This window comes from Podarcis bocagei (genome assembly GCF_964188305.1).
Source record: "Podarcis bocagei genome assembly, chromosome: 2".
Taxonomy (NCBI): Eukaryota; Metazoa; Chordata; class Lepidosauria; order Squamata; family Lacertidae; genus Podarcis; species Podarcis bocagei.
The window spans coordinates 85,288,354-85,300,498 of NC_138126.1; the positions used below are offsets into that span (position 1 = coordinate 85,288,354).

The window sequence follows — 12,145 nt, forward strand, 5'->3', positions numbered from 1 at the left end:
GGGCAACTATGGGTCAAATGCAATCTCCTGATCTCATAGTCAAATCACCTGAAGATGAGTAAGGAAGTCCGTTTCCCCACCCTCAGCAGGGTGGTTCCTTCATGTCCTAAGAACTTCAGACAAAAGAACCCCTCAAGCAGCAATGTGAGGTTGTTAACCCAAGCGTGTCTCCACTGCTTACCTTAGTTCCCTCCCCACTCTAAATGTCAAGTTGTAGCAGCAAGCTAAAATCAAGTAGAATTCAATTATCCACCTGCACCCCAATCTGAACAGTGTGGACTAGGCAAAAACAAAGACAACAGCAGGTCAATCAAAGGTGCCCTCCCAATCCTAAAGGCAACTCACTAATTCTGTATTGTTCACTGTGTGTGGCAAGGAGGATGGTGCTTCTTGAGAGTGGTGCCTCCTCTATAAAGGGATTGATCCATTGGCTATTGACGTGGCCTGAGTTTTCCTGCCTCTCCCTCCCACTGGAGGGAAGCCCCATGAGACTTCTTCTGCTTCAATTAACAATGAATATTACCAAGACATGAAATACTATGACAATATATAATTAGTTAACTATTAAGCAGCCATTAATCTCTTAGAAGTCATTGCTCCAGATTTAGCTGATTACCAGGTTGGACCAGTACTCTTTGGAGGAAGAGGATGAAATTAACAGATTGGTATATTTCAAGGCACTAGTCCATGGGTAGGCAAACTAAGGCCCCGGGGGCCAGATCCGGCCCAATCAGCTTCTAAATCTGGCCCGCAGACGGTCCGGGAATCAGCGTGTTTTTACATGAGTAGAATGTGTCCTTTTATTCAAAATGCATCTCTGGGTTATTTGTGGGGCACAGGAATTCGTTCACCCCCCCCCCAATATAGTCCAACCCCCCACAAGGTCTGAGGGACAGTGGACCGGCCCCCTGCTGAAAATGTTTGCTGACCGTAGTATACTTCCATCACAGTACAGTGTGGACCATTAGGTTGATTTGTACTAAGAAACATGGAAAAAAACTGGATTTCAGAAAGAAATAATTTCTGGAATGGATGATAACATTCTGCCTGTCTGGTATTGAAATGTAGAGATACAGGCTTGTGTGATGCCACGTGAACTACCAACTGCAGTACACAGGCTCCCCAAATTGTCCTTTTAGGGTGTGTCTCTATTTACTAACAAAGGTATAGTGTCTTAGAGCTACTTGCCAGTGGCAGCAAAGACTGGATCCAAGCCCTTGGTTTTTATTTCACCTTTAATTAAAATTGTGGTGTTGTCAATTGAATTGAACGAATTAACTGAATTCACACTTTCAATTACATAATTAATTTTTAAATGGTTTATATGCACCCTGTGACAGAATATACAGCAAAATATTTATCTGTAGATTTTGACAGACAGGAAATCCAAAATAATTCTAAGAACAAAATGCACTTTGAACAGGGAGCTTATATCAGTCTAAAAGCTAAATGCATTTTCAGAAAGGATTACATTTTCTTTGGCAATTTATTTTATTGACAAAGCATATTTCATCAGATATTGCATTGCATTTTGTAGACAAATGCATGTTGTCAAACATCCTATTTCCTTTGTTGGAAGAAAAAGGTTTGTTTTTCACATTCTTTTCTCGTCTGGTGAATACACTCAATGCTATAAAACACTAAGTTATGTGGAAGAAATGTTTCATTATAATTTTGTTAGACTGCTATATAGATACAGGGTAGCAGACAGAACGCAGACTTATGATATGTTTGGACAAAATTAACTTTAAGCACTTTATGGATATAATGTGATTTAAATACAGTGGTTGTGATTTATTTTCCTCTACTTTTATTTTGAAATGCAGGTACACTGGACAGATACTCTCAGCTTTCCCCCAATGAATTTTCAAAGGCTAGGATAAGCCATCAACGAGTAATGTTCTCAAGAATGTGCCTGCAGTGAAATAGGGAATCAAAGGACTGTGGAGGGTAAATTCTGGTATTCACACCCAACAATCCCAGTTCACTACAACATGCAGTGCATAAACACAACCAGCAAAAAAACTTATTGAAACATTTAAGGTTAATTAAATTTCTGAGTGCGTGAACTTCCTAAAAAAGCACTGAATACAAAAGAGAATCGAAGTCCATAAAAAATGTTTGTATATAGACCATTTACTATCTTGCGCTCTCTGGAAACATTCCCTACAATTATTTAAGAAAGAAGGTTTAGATTTATTCATATGGATAAAAAACTTTCACATTCTTTTTTTATTTACAAAGTAGAAAAATAAAGAGAAAAGTAGTTAACAAAAATATTGCTTGATTGCTCTACACTGCTCAAATATCCTTTAGAAAAACACAAAGAATAATCTTAAATGTGTATCTCCATGTAATAGTCTTCCCTGATAGTTTTATAAGTGATAAAAATATGTTGCACACAAATACTTTGCAACCCATGCAGTTGAGTCTTTTCTGAGAAATTGAATAGTGATAATATCGGAAGCCATCATGATTTCAGATGTAAGCAAGCAAGATCATGTCAACAATCATGTGCCAGCCTTGAAGCTCAGTCATTTTGCCAAGTCTCAACACACATAAATGTGATGGAAGAAGTGGTTGTTCTATGGTATACGACTAGCATTTCCTTTTAATTTATAGCTCAGCTCCTTGCCTCCTTTTGAGATTTTTTCACCTTGCCTCCTTTTGAGATTTTTCACCTTTGCTTAAAAGGCTCTACAAAAAATAGCAATTTGGGGTCAGTCCAATAAACACTTTGAGCAAACCATTGCAAGTGAGGGATAATTTTTCATGTAAAGTCATTTCCTTTCCAAAAAGAAACGAATAATCCAGAAATTTACTCTAAATATAAATAATTTACCAGGGTTTATAAAAAAACACAAAGCAGGGTTTACCAGGGTTTATTATATAACAAAGCAAAACAAGAAATAAGATATGAATACAATCTAAGAGAACAAAAACCCCCATCAGATTACAACTTTGAAAGGTACACAGGTATCATCACACTGCACTACCTTAATGCATTTCTAATTTCAGTTAGCGATAGCTGAACTCCCCTTGGCTCACTTCAATTTCCACTTGCTTCTTGCCATCATTCTTTGTGAGAACTTGAAAAAATCGACGAGATTTCACAAGATTACAAAAGCAAGTGGAATGAATGATCCTTCTCTCTGAATCATCATGAATCACAAATCTGCCCTTCTCTTCTTCCAGTTATGGTGATAGGCAGTATCGCTAACATTGAGATAAATGTTTTGTGCATGGTACCTGTAAGCACATGTACAGCATAGTACTACCTGTCACTTACCCACCAAGGGCCAAAATGTTACCTTGAGCAGCAGAAGGGGTAGAGATAAAGGTGGTGGTGGGCCCTTCATGATATAAGCAGAGTGTCCATTCCATTCTAAGAAGTGAATCCAACTAAGAAGTGCAGATCCAGAGCCCCGTGTCCTGAAGGAAGCCCTTTGCAGCCAAAGCAACTCTATATGAGGCAGCCACGGGTTCCACCCCTTGCCCAACCTCAAACTTAACAAAGCCTTTACCCATCTCTTGTGAAAGCACAAACGGATGCTTTGCCCCTTTGTGTTTGGCACCTGGGCTACATGACCATTTACAGCTGAAGAGCTGTGGAATCTTGGATTCTGGCTCCGCATCCCAAAAAGGTAGTTAGAGCTGGCAGAGGTCAGTCTGTAAGGCAGCCAAGGATATATAGCTGTGTATGCCCAGCAGTCACTGCTAAGTAAGTTTGCTGGCATAGGCACATAATGGCCACAGCACATGCAGGGAGGGCCACAAGAATGCACACAGGAGACTGGTATTGGGTTGAATTAGGCCACAACTTTATTGATTACAGGAAATAGTAGATTTGGCTAAGGCACTGGGCATGTATCCAGCATCAGGCTGCCCGCCTGCCACCTGATAGGAACTTGGTGGAGTTGAGGAGTCACCGCTAATATGGATTGGGTGCTGTGACCCCTTACAGGCTGCCAATGGGCAAGGTGTGTTGCCCCATCCGTCCCTCTGCAGACTCCTGGACAGAGTCACCTCTTCTGGACCCCTCCTTCCAATGGGGTCCAGGATAAGCCCAATGCCTTATCCGCCAGTTATGATGGTTGCTATGAGGTAGGCGAAAACCTGAAAGCCAACTTGCTTGCAGGAGAAAATTCCTCCCTGGCCCTGAATATGGAGATTAAGTAAACCATAGCAAGGTCCACACCACACACCCGCTCCACCATTGTGTATGTCCCTAACAGACTGGGTGGCTCAATGGATAATCCGGCAATAAAGAGCCAAGGGGGAGGCTTAAATAGGTGTCCAAGCCCCTGCCTCTGATTGGCATACCAGAGAGACCATTGAGGCTGGAGGTGGGTGGGGCCAGGTAACCTTCCCCTGCTCTGCCATGTTTGAAGATGGTGACCTACCGTGCCCAAGCCATGCGACAAACATCATCCACCCTGAGCCCCAGGTGAGCAATTATTTTCCAGATTATTTTTTTATTGGTGAAGTGTTTAAATGGAAAAATAGTAAACCAAGTGATATAGGAAATTCTAGAGGAGTAGCCATGTTAGTCTGCAGCAAAAAAACCAAAGTAACACAAAATCTTAGTCCTTCAAAGTTTATGCAGTAGTAAAATTTGTTATTCTTTAAGATGTCAAAAGACTCTGAGTGAAAGAACTGTACGGGGTTTAAGCCTCTTTATATTTATCTGTCTTCAGAGTTGATTATGTTACAGCTGTAGGGTGGATAAAGTATCATTAGTTACCAAGCAATCTATGAAATCCAAACAAATGTCTGAAATAAATCAGAAACAGTAATGATTACTGTTCCATTTGTGTCATATAGTTAAATGCACAATAATTCATTGATGAGACTAGAAATGTTTGCTAACCAGCACAGGGTAACGAGAGGCATATGCATTACCAGCAGTACTTATGGCCATGTTTTCTGGCCTCATTATCACTGTAAGATTTCTTAGTAAACAATTAGTAGTTAGCCAATTCAGAGAAACTGTTATTATTATTTTGAAGCAGCTACATACTTTGGATTTAATGACTAAGAGAACATAAACAGATGCCTCTGTTACTAAGGAGACAGAGTGGAAAACAGGTAAACCATATTCCATATTCTAAACTAAGAAAAATTATTTGATTTTGGGTTAACTATTTATTTTATACATAAACTGTCTATTACAGCTTTTTTTCAATAATCCTGTCGTCTACAATATTTATTTACAGCCTAGGGCACTACAGCTAAAATGTGTAAGTGCATTAGCCACAGCACTGAGAATACATTCAAGTTAGAAGAGGACAACCACGTTTCATTATCATATGGAGTTCTCTTCCCCCAAAGTCACACAGGGAAACAAACTTCCACTTCACATTAAGGTGAGGAGTCTGAAGTGGCTGTGAGTGACCGACAAGGAAAACGTCTAGGTATCAAAATGTGCATCACTTTGCACTTACATTAAATTAGGGTTGCCATATGTCTGGAATTTCTGAGACATAGCTGGTATTCTGCCCTCGTAAACAGCATCTGGGCAAAAATTGCTGAAATGCCTGGGAATATCCAGACGTAAGGCCAGGGCTGCCTTAAGCATATGCAGTGCCAGGGTGCAAAGATCCGCCTGGTGCCCCCACCAAGTTGCCCAATGCCAGGCTCGCAGGAGGGTGGAGCTGGCTGGCCGCCTCAGCGTCTCGCTGGCTTGGTCGCCCCCAAACTTGCGGCACAGAGCCGCCCACAGCAGAAGAGCCCATTGCGGTGCTCTGACCAACAGGTGGGCTCTTCTCCGGACTCAACTCTTGGGCCCCGGACTCTCAGCCTGGCGCCTCTGAGAGCCTGGCAGCCAGGTGCCCTGCACCCCTAGTGCCTATGGGTAAGACGGCCCTGCATATGGCAACCCATGTCAGAAGTATAATTTCAACAATTATAATTAAAAATAGCTCAAAAACTATTTTTCTTAGTTTTATTTAGCTTCTGAGCTATTGGGCAGAACTTTTCAATCTCTTTTAAACAAAATGTCCAACTTGGTATGGGATTATCAGTGCCAGTGTGACAATGCCACTTGATTTGCTGAACGGAAACTTCACAGAACGAGAAGCTGAGATGTCTTCTTACAAATGTGAATACTGATTATGTCAGCAGATGCAAATGACCAACTCAGCAAAATTTGTGGCCATTGTGCACAGGCTTGCCAGTAATTTTACCTTTGATGACGCACACATATACACAGGTCATAAGAAGAGGTTCAAAGTTTTGTCTCACTTAAAAACACAAAAATAGTATGGATATGTTTATTTGTATACTATTATTAGCTATAGTTTACTTGCAATCTAGCAAAAGCCTATGTAAGTAAATAGCATACAAATGATAAAGGGTTGAATGTAGTCTTATTCCACCAATGAACTCGAGGCCTCCTTCTATTCACTGGATTGGAATCCAGTGGTAGCTTCTCACTGGTAGGAAGAGGGGAAGTACAGTGGTGCCTCGCAAGACGAAAAGAATCCGTTCTGTGATTCTCTTCGTCTAGCGGTTTTTTCGTCTTGCGAAGCAAGCCCATTGACGGATTAGCGGATTAGCGCTATTAGCGGCTTTTAGCGGCTTATCTGCTGATCGGATCAGCTGATAAGCGGCTTAGCGGCTTAGAAAAAAAAGGGGGGGGGGAAACCAGCAGGAACTCGCAAGACATTGTCGTCTTGCGAAGCAAGCCCATAGGAAATTCGTTTTGCGAAGCACCTCCAAAACGGAAAACTCTTTCGTCTAGCGAGTTTTCCGTCTTGCGAGGCATTCGTCTTGCAGGGCACCACTGTAATTTCCCCCAGTCTCTCCTTTCCCCTACACTACTTCCCCCAACATTTCCAAGAAGTGTACAGGGGATTACAGGAAGAACCAGTGAAAATTGTCTCTGCAGTCCCTTCCTTCAGTGTCAATAGAACTCTGCAAATCTGGATCTAACACATTATATATTAAAAATAATAATGGGAATTATTTTACTGAGCTACCATTGTTTCAGTACAGTGGTACCTCGGGTTCCATACGCTTCAGGTTCCATACACTTCAGGTTACACACTCCACTAAGCCAGAAATAGTGCTTCAGGTTAAGTACTTTGCTTCAGGAAAAGAACAAAAATCGTGCGGCACGGCGGCAGCAGGAGGCCCCATTAGCTAAAGTGGTGCTTCAGGTTAAGAACAGTTTCAGGTTAAGTATGGACCTCCAGAACGAATTAAGTACTTAACCCAAGGTACCACTGTAATGTTTATAATGCTAGGTATTGCTATATGCACTCTAATCTCTGAGCGATGAGAAATTTCAGGAGTGCCAACTCATCCCTTGGGTTTATTTCCACACATTGTACCACAGAATAGTAGAGTTGGCAGGGACCCCGAGGACCATCTAGACCAACCCCTAGGCTGAGCATAATAAAGAAAAGCTTGCAGAATTAAGGCTGTGTACATGCCATAAATTTAAAGCACATTTAAAGCAAAATTTGCCCAAAGAATCCTGGGATCTATCATTTGGACACCACAGAGCTACAATTCCCAGCAATCTTAACAAACTATGTTCCCAGGCTGCTTCTTTTTTTGGCGGGGGGGGGATGGGATGTAAAATGCACTTTCAATATCATGTTCCCTATTATGTTTCAAGAATTCAAGAATTCAGCCAGCTGCAGTGGTTCCCGGTGCAGTACAGGATCAGGTTTAAGGTGCTGGTTTTAACCTTTAAAGCCCTATATTGCCTAGGACCCTCGTACCTACGGGACCGCCTCTCCTGGTATGTCCCACAGAGAAACTTACGGTCTTCAAATAAAAACATCTTGAAGGTCCCAGGCCACAGAGAGGTTAGGCTGGCCTCAACCAGAGCCAGGGCTTTTTCGGCTGTGGCTCCAATCTGGTGGAACACTCTGTCACAAGAGACTAGAGCCCTGCGGGACTTGACATCTTTCCGCAGGGCCTGCAAGACAGAGCTGTTCCACCAGGCCTTTGACCAGGGCACAGCCTGACCCCCTCCCTCGGCAATCTTCACGGAGGTCTGGCCTAATGCTTGCCAGTGGCTTGATTTGAATTAATTTTATAATGAATGATTTTAGAGTGTTGTGTTGTGTTGTACTTTTGTACTGTTTTATTGTTGTTAGCCGCCCTGAGCCCGGCTTCGGCTAGTGACAGCGGGATATAAATTATTATTATTATTATTATTATTATTATTATTATTATTATTATTATTATTATTAATTCAAGCCTCTGAGATTCTTCCAAGTCCAGTTCAAGTCAAGACAGTCTCCTTTCCCCCTGGTCTAACTATTCTTTTACTTAGCAGTGACACTGTTTTCAGCCAGGGGTTGGGAGAGATGCCTGCCTATTTCATCCCACCTTCTGAAGCTCCAGCTAGTGGTTTCTGAGACAGTCTCCTTACTTGACAGACTTGGCTGTTTTATGTTGCTTTCACAGGAGAGAGAGGGGGTGACTTCATGAAAAGCTTTCTTATGTAAACCCCACCAGCAGCATTGGCTCCAGCTGCTCCTCAAATCAGTGTTCCTGATTATTATGTCCAGCTATCTCTCTCTTTCTTCTGTTTGTTCACATGGAACATGCCCTCCATCCTGCATATTCGGCACAATCCTTTAGTTATACATACAATTCATGATTCATGAAAGCCATAGGGGTGCACAACTCTCCCTGCCTCTCAAAATACAAGTGTTTGTTTAACTGCACTAACACTCACTATGTTCACACATAATACTAAGCAAAACCATGCTTTAGCAAAAATAGACAAATGGGCAGGTTTGTAGAGCAAACATCATGGCTACAGTGTTCCTCCCCCAGTCCTGCTGCTGCCTTGTTACCCGGGCCTAAGCCATGGTTTGTTGTAGATTTATGTCTGAACCTGTGCTCATGGTTTGTCTCATTCCAGGCAAACACAGTGGCGTAGCTAGCCACTCGGGTGCCTGGTGTGGGGGCGTGTCCTGCATCCGGGGGCGAGCCTCTACGCCATGTGGAGCCTCTTTGCCGCCTCCCCCTCAGTTGTATGGCGGCTGTGGGAGAGGCAGTAGGCAGACGCAAGTTCCATGCAGCCGTTTCAGGCAGTGCGGAACCTGCAGGCACCTATGCCACCACGTCACTCCTGAAAAGTTTCGTGAGCCCATTTTTTTTAAAAAATCATTTTGTCACACCCACACACCCCCAGTGATAACACTGGGGCAGCCCGCCCACCCTTCCTCTGCCACTGGGCAAACCACAAGCTGTAACCAAGGCTTATTTTTGTTTACCACTTGTGGTTTGTCTGTGAGTAATATCATGGAAGGAGTGTTTCCAGTTACCCCACCCTTTGCCCTTGGACCAGCACCTCAGTGTTCAGAATGTTGCTTGTTTTACTGTAACACATGTTATGATCAGCTCCAGGAAATCTCGTAAGATCTGGGCAAATGGTACACAAATAAAGGAAAACAAGCTTTCATAAATATTCACAAGCATGATCTACAATTTAGGTTCAATTTCCTACCTCATGACATTTATTTATTTTCTTAGTTACTCACTCATCCACTGTATACACATAGGCCACCGAATAACACCTGTTCTCTGGGCCACTCAGAAGACATAACAGAATAAAATACAAAACAAACAAGAGGCAAAAAGCACTCATTCCCAAATGCTTCATTGTTCAGTGCAAATACTAAGGTTCATATTTTCTTCATTTGGGCAAGAACATCAATTTTTAAAGGAGACATCTTGATTTTTATTTTTATACAATGCTTATTAACCATGGTAACATCCTATGGTACTCAGTTTCCCTCCCCAGAGTTTCCTTCTCCATGATAACATCCTACCCTTGTCAATCTAAGTTTCTCCTCAGCAGCACAACCTTTCCCATCTCAACTTCTAAACCAACAAATAGGTCACAATATCTCCATCCCAAGACTACTCTCTCTTCCACTCACAACTTCCCCGCAAAAGACAGCGATACATATATCCCCAACCCGGACCATCCTCTTTCCCACCCACAACTTCTTCCCAAATGAACATTGAGAACTGTCCTCCCCCTATTTCCCTTTCTCTCTCTCCAGAAAGAAAGAAAGAAAGAAAGAAAGAAAGAAAGAAAGAAAGAAAGAAAGCCTTTCTCGGTGCTAGGGAGAAAGGGGAGAGTGGAGCCCCCTGGCAGGTCATGGCAGCATCTCTCCCTTTGGTCCTTTGAGAAGACCCATTTGGGCTCTGAGGTAGATTGGGCTCTTGTAAGGGCCAGCTTCCAAGTACTGGCTCAGCCTCCAAGCCTCTAGCACCATCCAGTGGCTCAGACTGTCATCACAGAGTGAATTGCCTTCAGTTTTGTTTTATCTAATTGTTTTATCTAATTCCCTCATTTTAAAGAAAGTTCCTCCTCTGAAATAAAATATTACTGTGCTGGGCCTTCTACACAATTTCCAACTCACATATATGATGAACCTAGTAGTGCCGTGGTTGCTCTCAAGCAGTAAGGCAACATTTAAATATCAAACCAATTCCTGAGCACAGTGCAATACAATCAAAGGTTGCAGTCTTTGTTGTTGGATCCATAACTAAATTCTAAAGCATAATCATTTACTATATTATTATTATTTGCTTATTTGTCCTGACTGGAATGTACTTTTATCAAGTAGAGATCAAAATTAGTATTCTGAAATAGTAATTAGCACAGATGGAAGATGCACCTACATGATCTTCTACATTTTAAGTGAGTTTTAGCATGCACAGTGAATTTGTAAAATGATCAGCTACAGAGGTTATGCCATCTTTATCTTCTTGAGGTGTTACCAAGCCAGTCAAGTTGGTTTAGTGGACACACTAACACAGAATGTTAATGTAAGTAATTAGATAGAATGCCAGAGCATATGTACTACAATATAATTAAATAATGGAGTGTCTTTCAAACATTTTAGCTACTAGTTGTCAATTTTTGCACTGCAAACATTTCATTTTTAAATGGAAATTCACAATGTTATCAATATACATACTGACTGGATAAAGTTACTTGACTGTTTTAGTATTATTTAATGGCAGCAGCAATAATAGTAGCAGCAACAACAGCATCAGTTTCCACAAAGAAGTTCCAGACTGATACGAGAACATTCTTTGAGGGTGAACAAATTCAAGAATGTAAATCCAAGCAGGCACAGCTAAGAAATAAAATTTCCCCCACCAAAACGGTTTGATCAGGTTCAAATGAACCGCCAAGGAAAATGCTAGATAATACTAGAAAATGCTGTTGGTGTTGTTTTTTTTTTAAAGTAATTTCTGTAGATGACTTGAAAGATAATTTGTAAAAGCTCATGAAGAAGCAATATGAGGCAGTACCGGCTTAAAGCTACACAGAGAGCGGCACACAATCCACTTACCAGAATGGTGGATTTCCAACACCCCCCCAATAGATCTCTCAGAGATTGTCCAACCAGTACAAAGCGACAAAGAGTCCAGACTTCTTAGCCAATGAACAGCAACACGTAGCTGCCAAAGAGAAGGGTGGTATATAAGAAACAAAGAACAGTAGGGTATCTACTATCTGTATATATCTACAATGGTACCTCGGGTTAAGAACTTAATTCGTTCTAGAGGTCCGTTCTTAACCTGAAACTGTTCTCAACCTGAGGTACCACTTTAGCTAATGGGGCCTCCCGCTGCCACCGCAGGATTTCTGTTCTCATCCTGAAGCAAAGTTCTTAACCCGAGGTACCACTGTACCTGTAAATCTCAAGAGGAAACTTGTATGATGACATCTAATAGTTTCTCTCCCTATCTGCTGCACATCTACCTTTAAACTGAATATGATACTACCTTGGATGTGTGTGTGTGTGAATGAAGGTATGTGGACAGCTACATCAAGGGAATATTTTCTGTGTAGCTGGCTGAGTGTGTCATGAAGGTGAAAAATAATGCAGGACCTAACAAGTAGAAAGAGACTACGATATGATTCTAAGGAACAGGCAGTGCTGGGATGGAAACTCTCTAGACCAGGAAAAAGTTACATGTCATAAGTCATATGATGTGTCATTACTACATAGTGAGAAAGTGAGAATACAAAGATTGGTTTTCTTTTTCTTTTTCTACTTGTTGGAATACAGTGGTTCTCACTTCCAAATAAAAGTGGTTATCTGTTGGGTGCTTGCATAGATTAACAGATTATCTGAGAATCAATAATGAG

At 41.7% G+C, this 12,145-nt stretch overlaps 1 protein-coding gene across 10 annotated transcripts in view; it reads right to left on the minus strand.

The window, feature by feature from the left end:
• TENM2 (teneurin transmembrane protein 2) overlaps positions 1 to 11,451 on the minus strand; it is a 745,234-nt gene extending 733,783 nt beyond the window's left edge. For all 10 annotated transcript variants that reach the window (XM_081184705.1, XM_081184722.1, XM_081184721.1 and 7 more), the window contains exon 1: positions 11,343 to 11,451. The gene's annotated coding sequence lies outside the window, so the exon portion shown is untranslated. The remainder of the gene's footprint in view (positions 1 to 11,342) is intronic.
• Between the last annotated feature and the right edge of the window lie 694 nt (positions 11,452 to 12,145).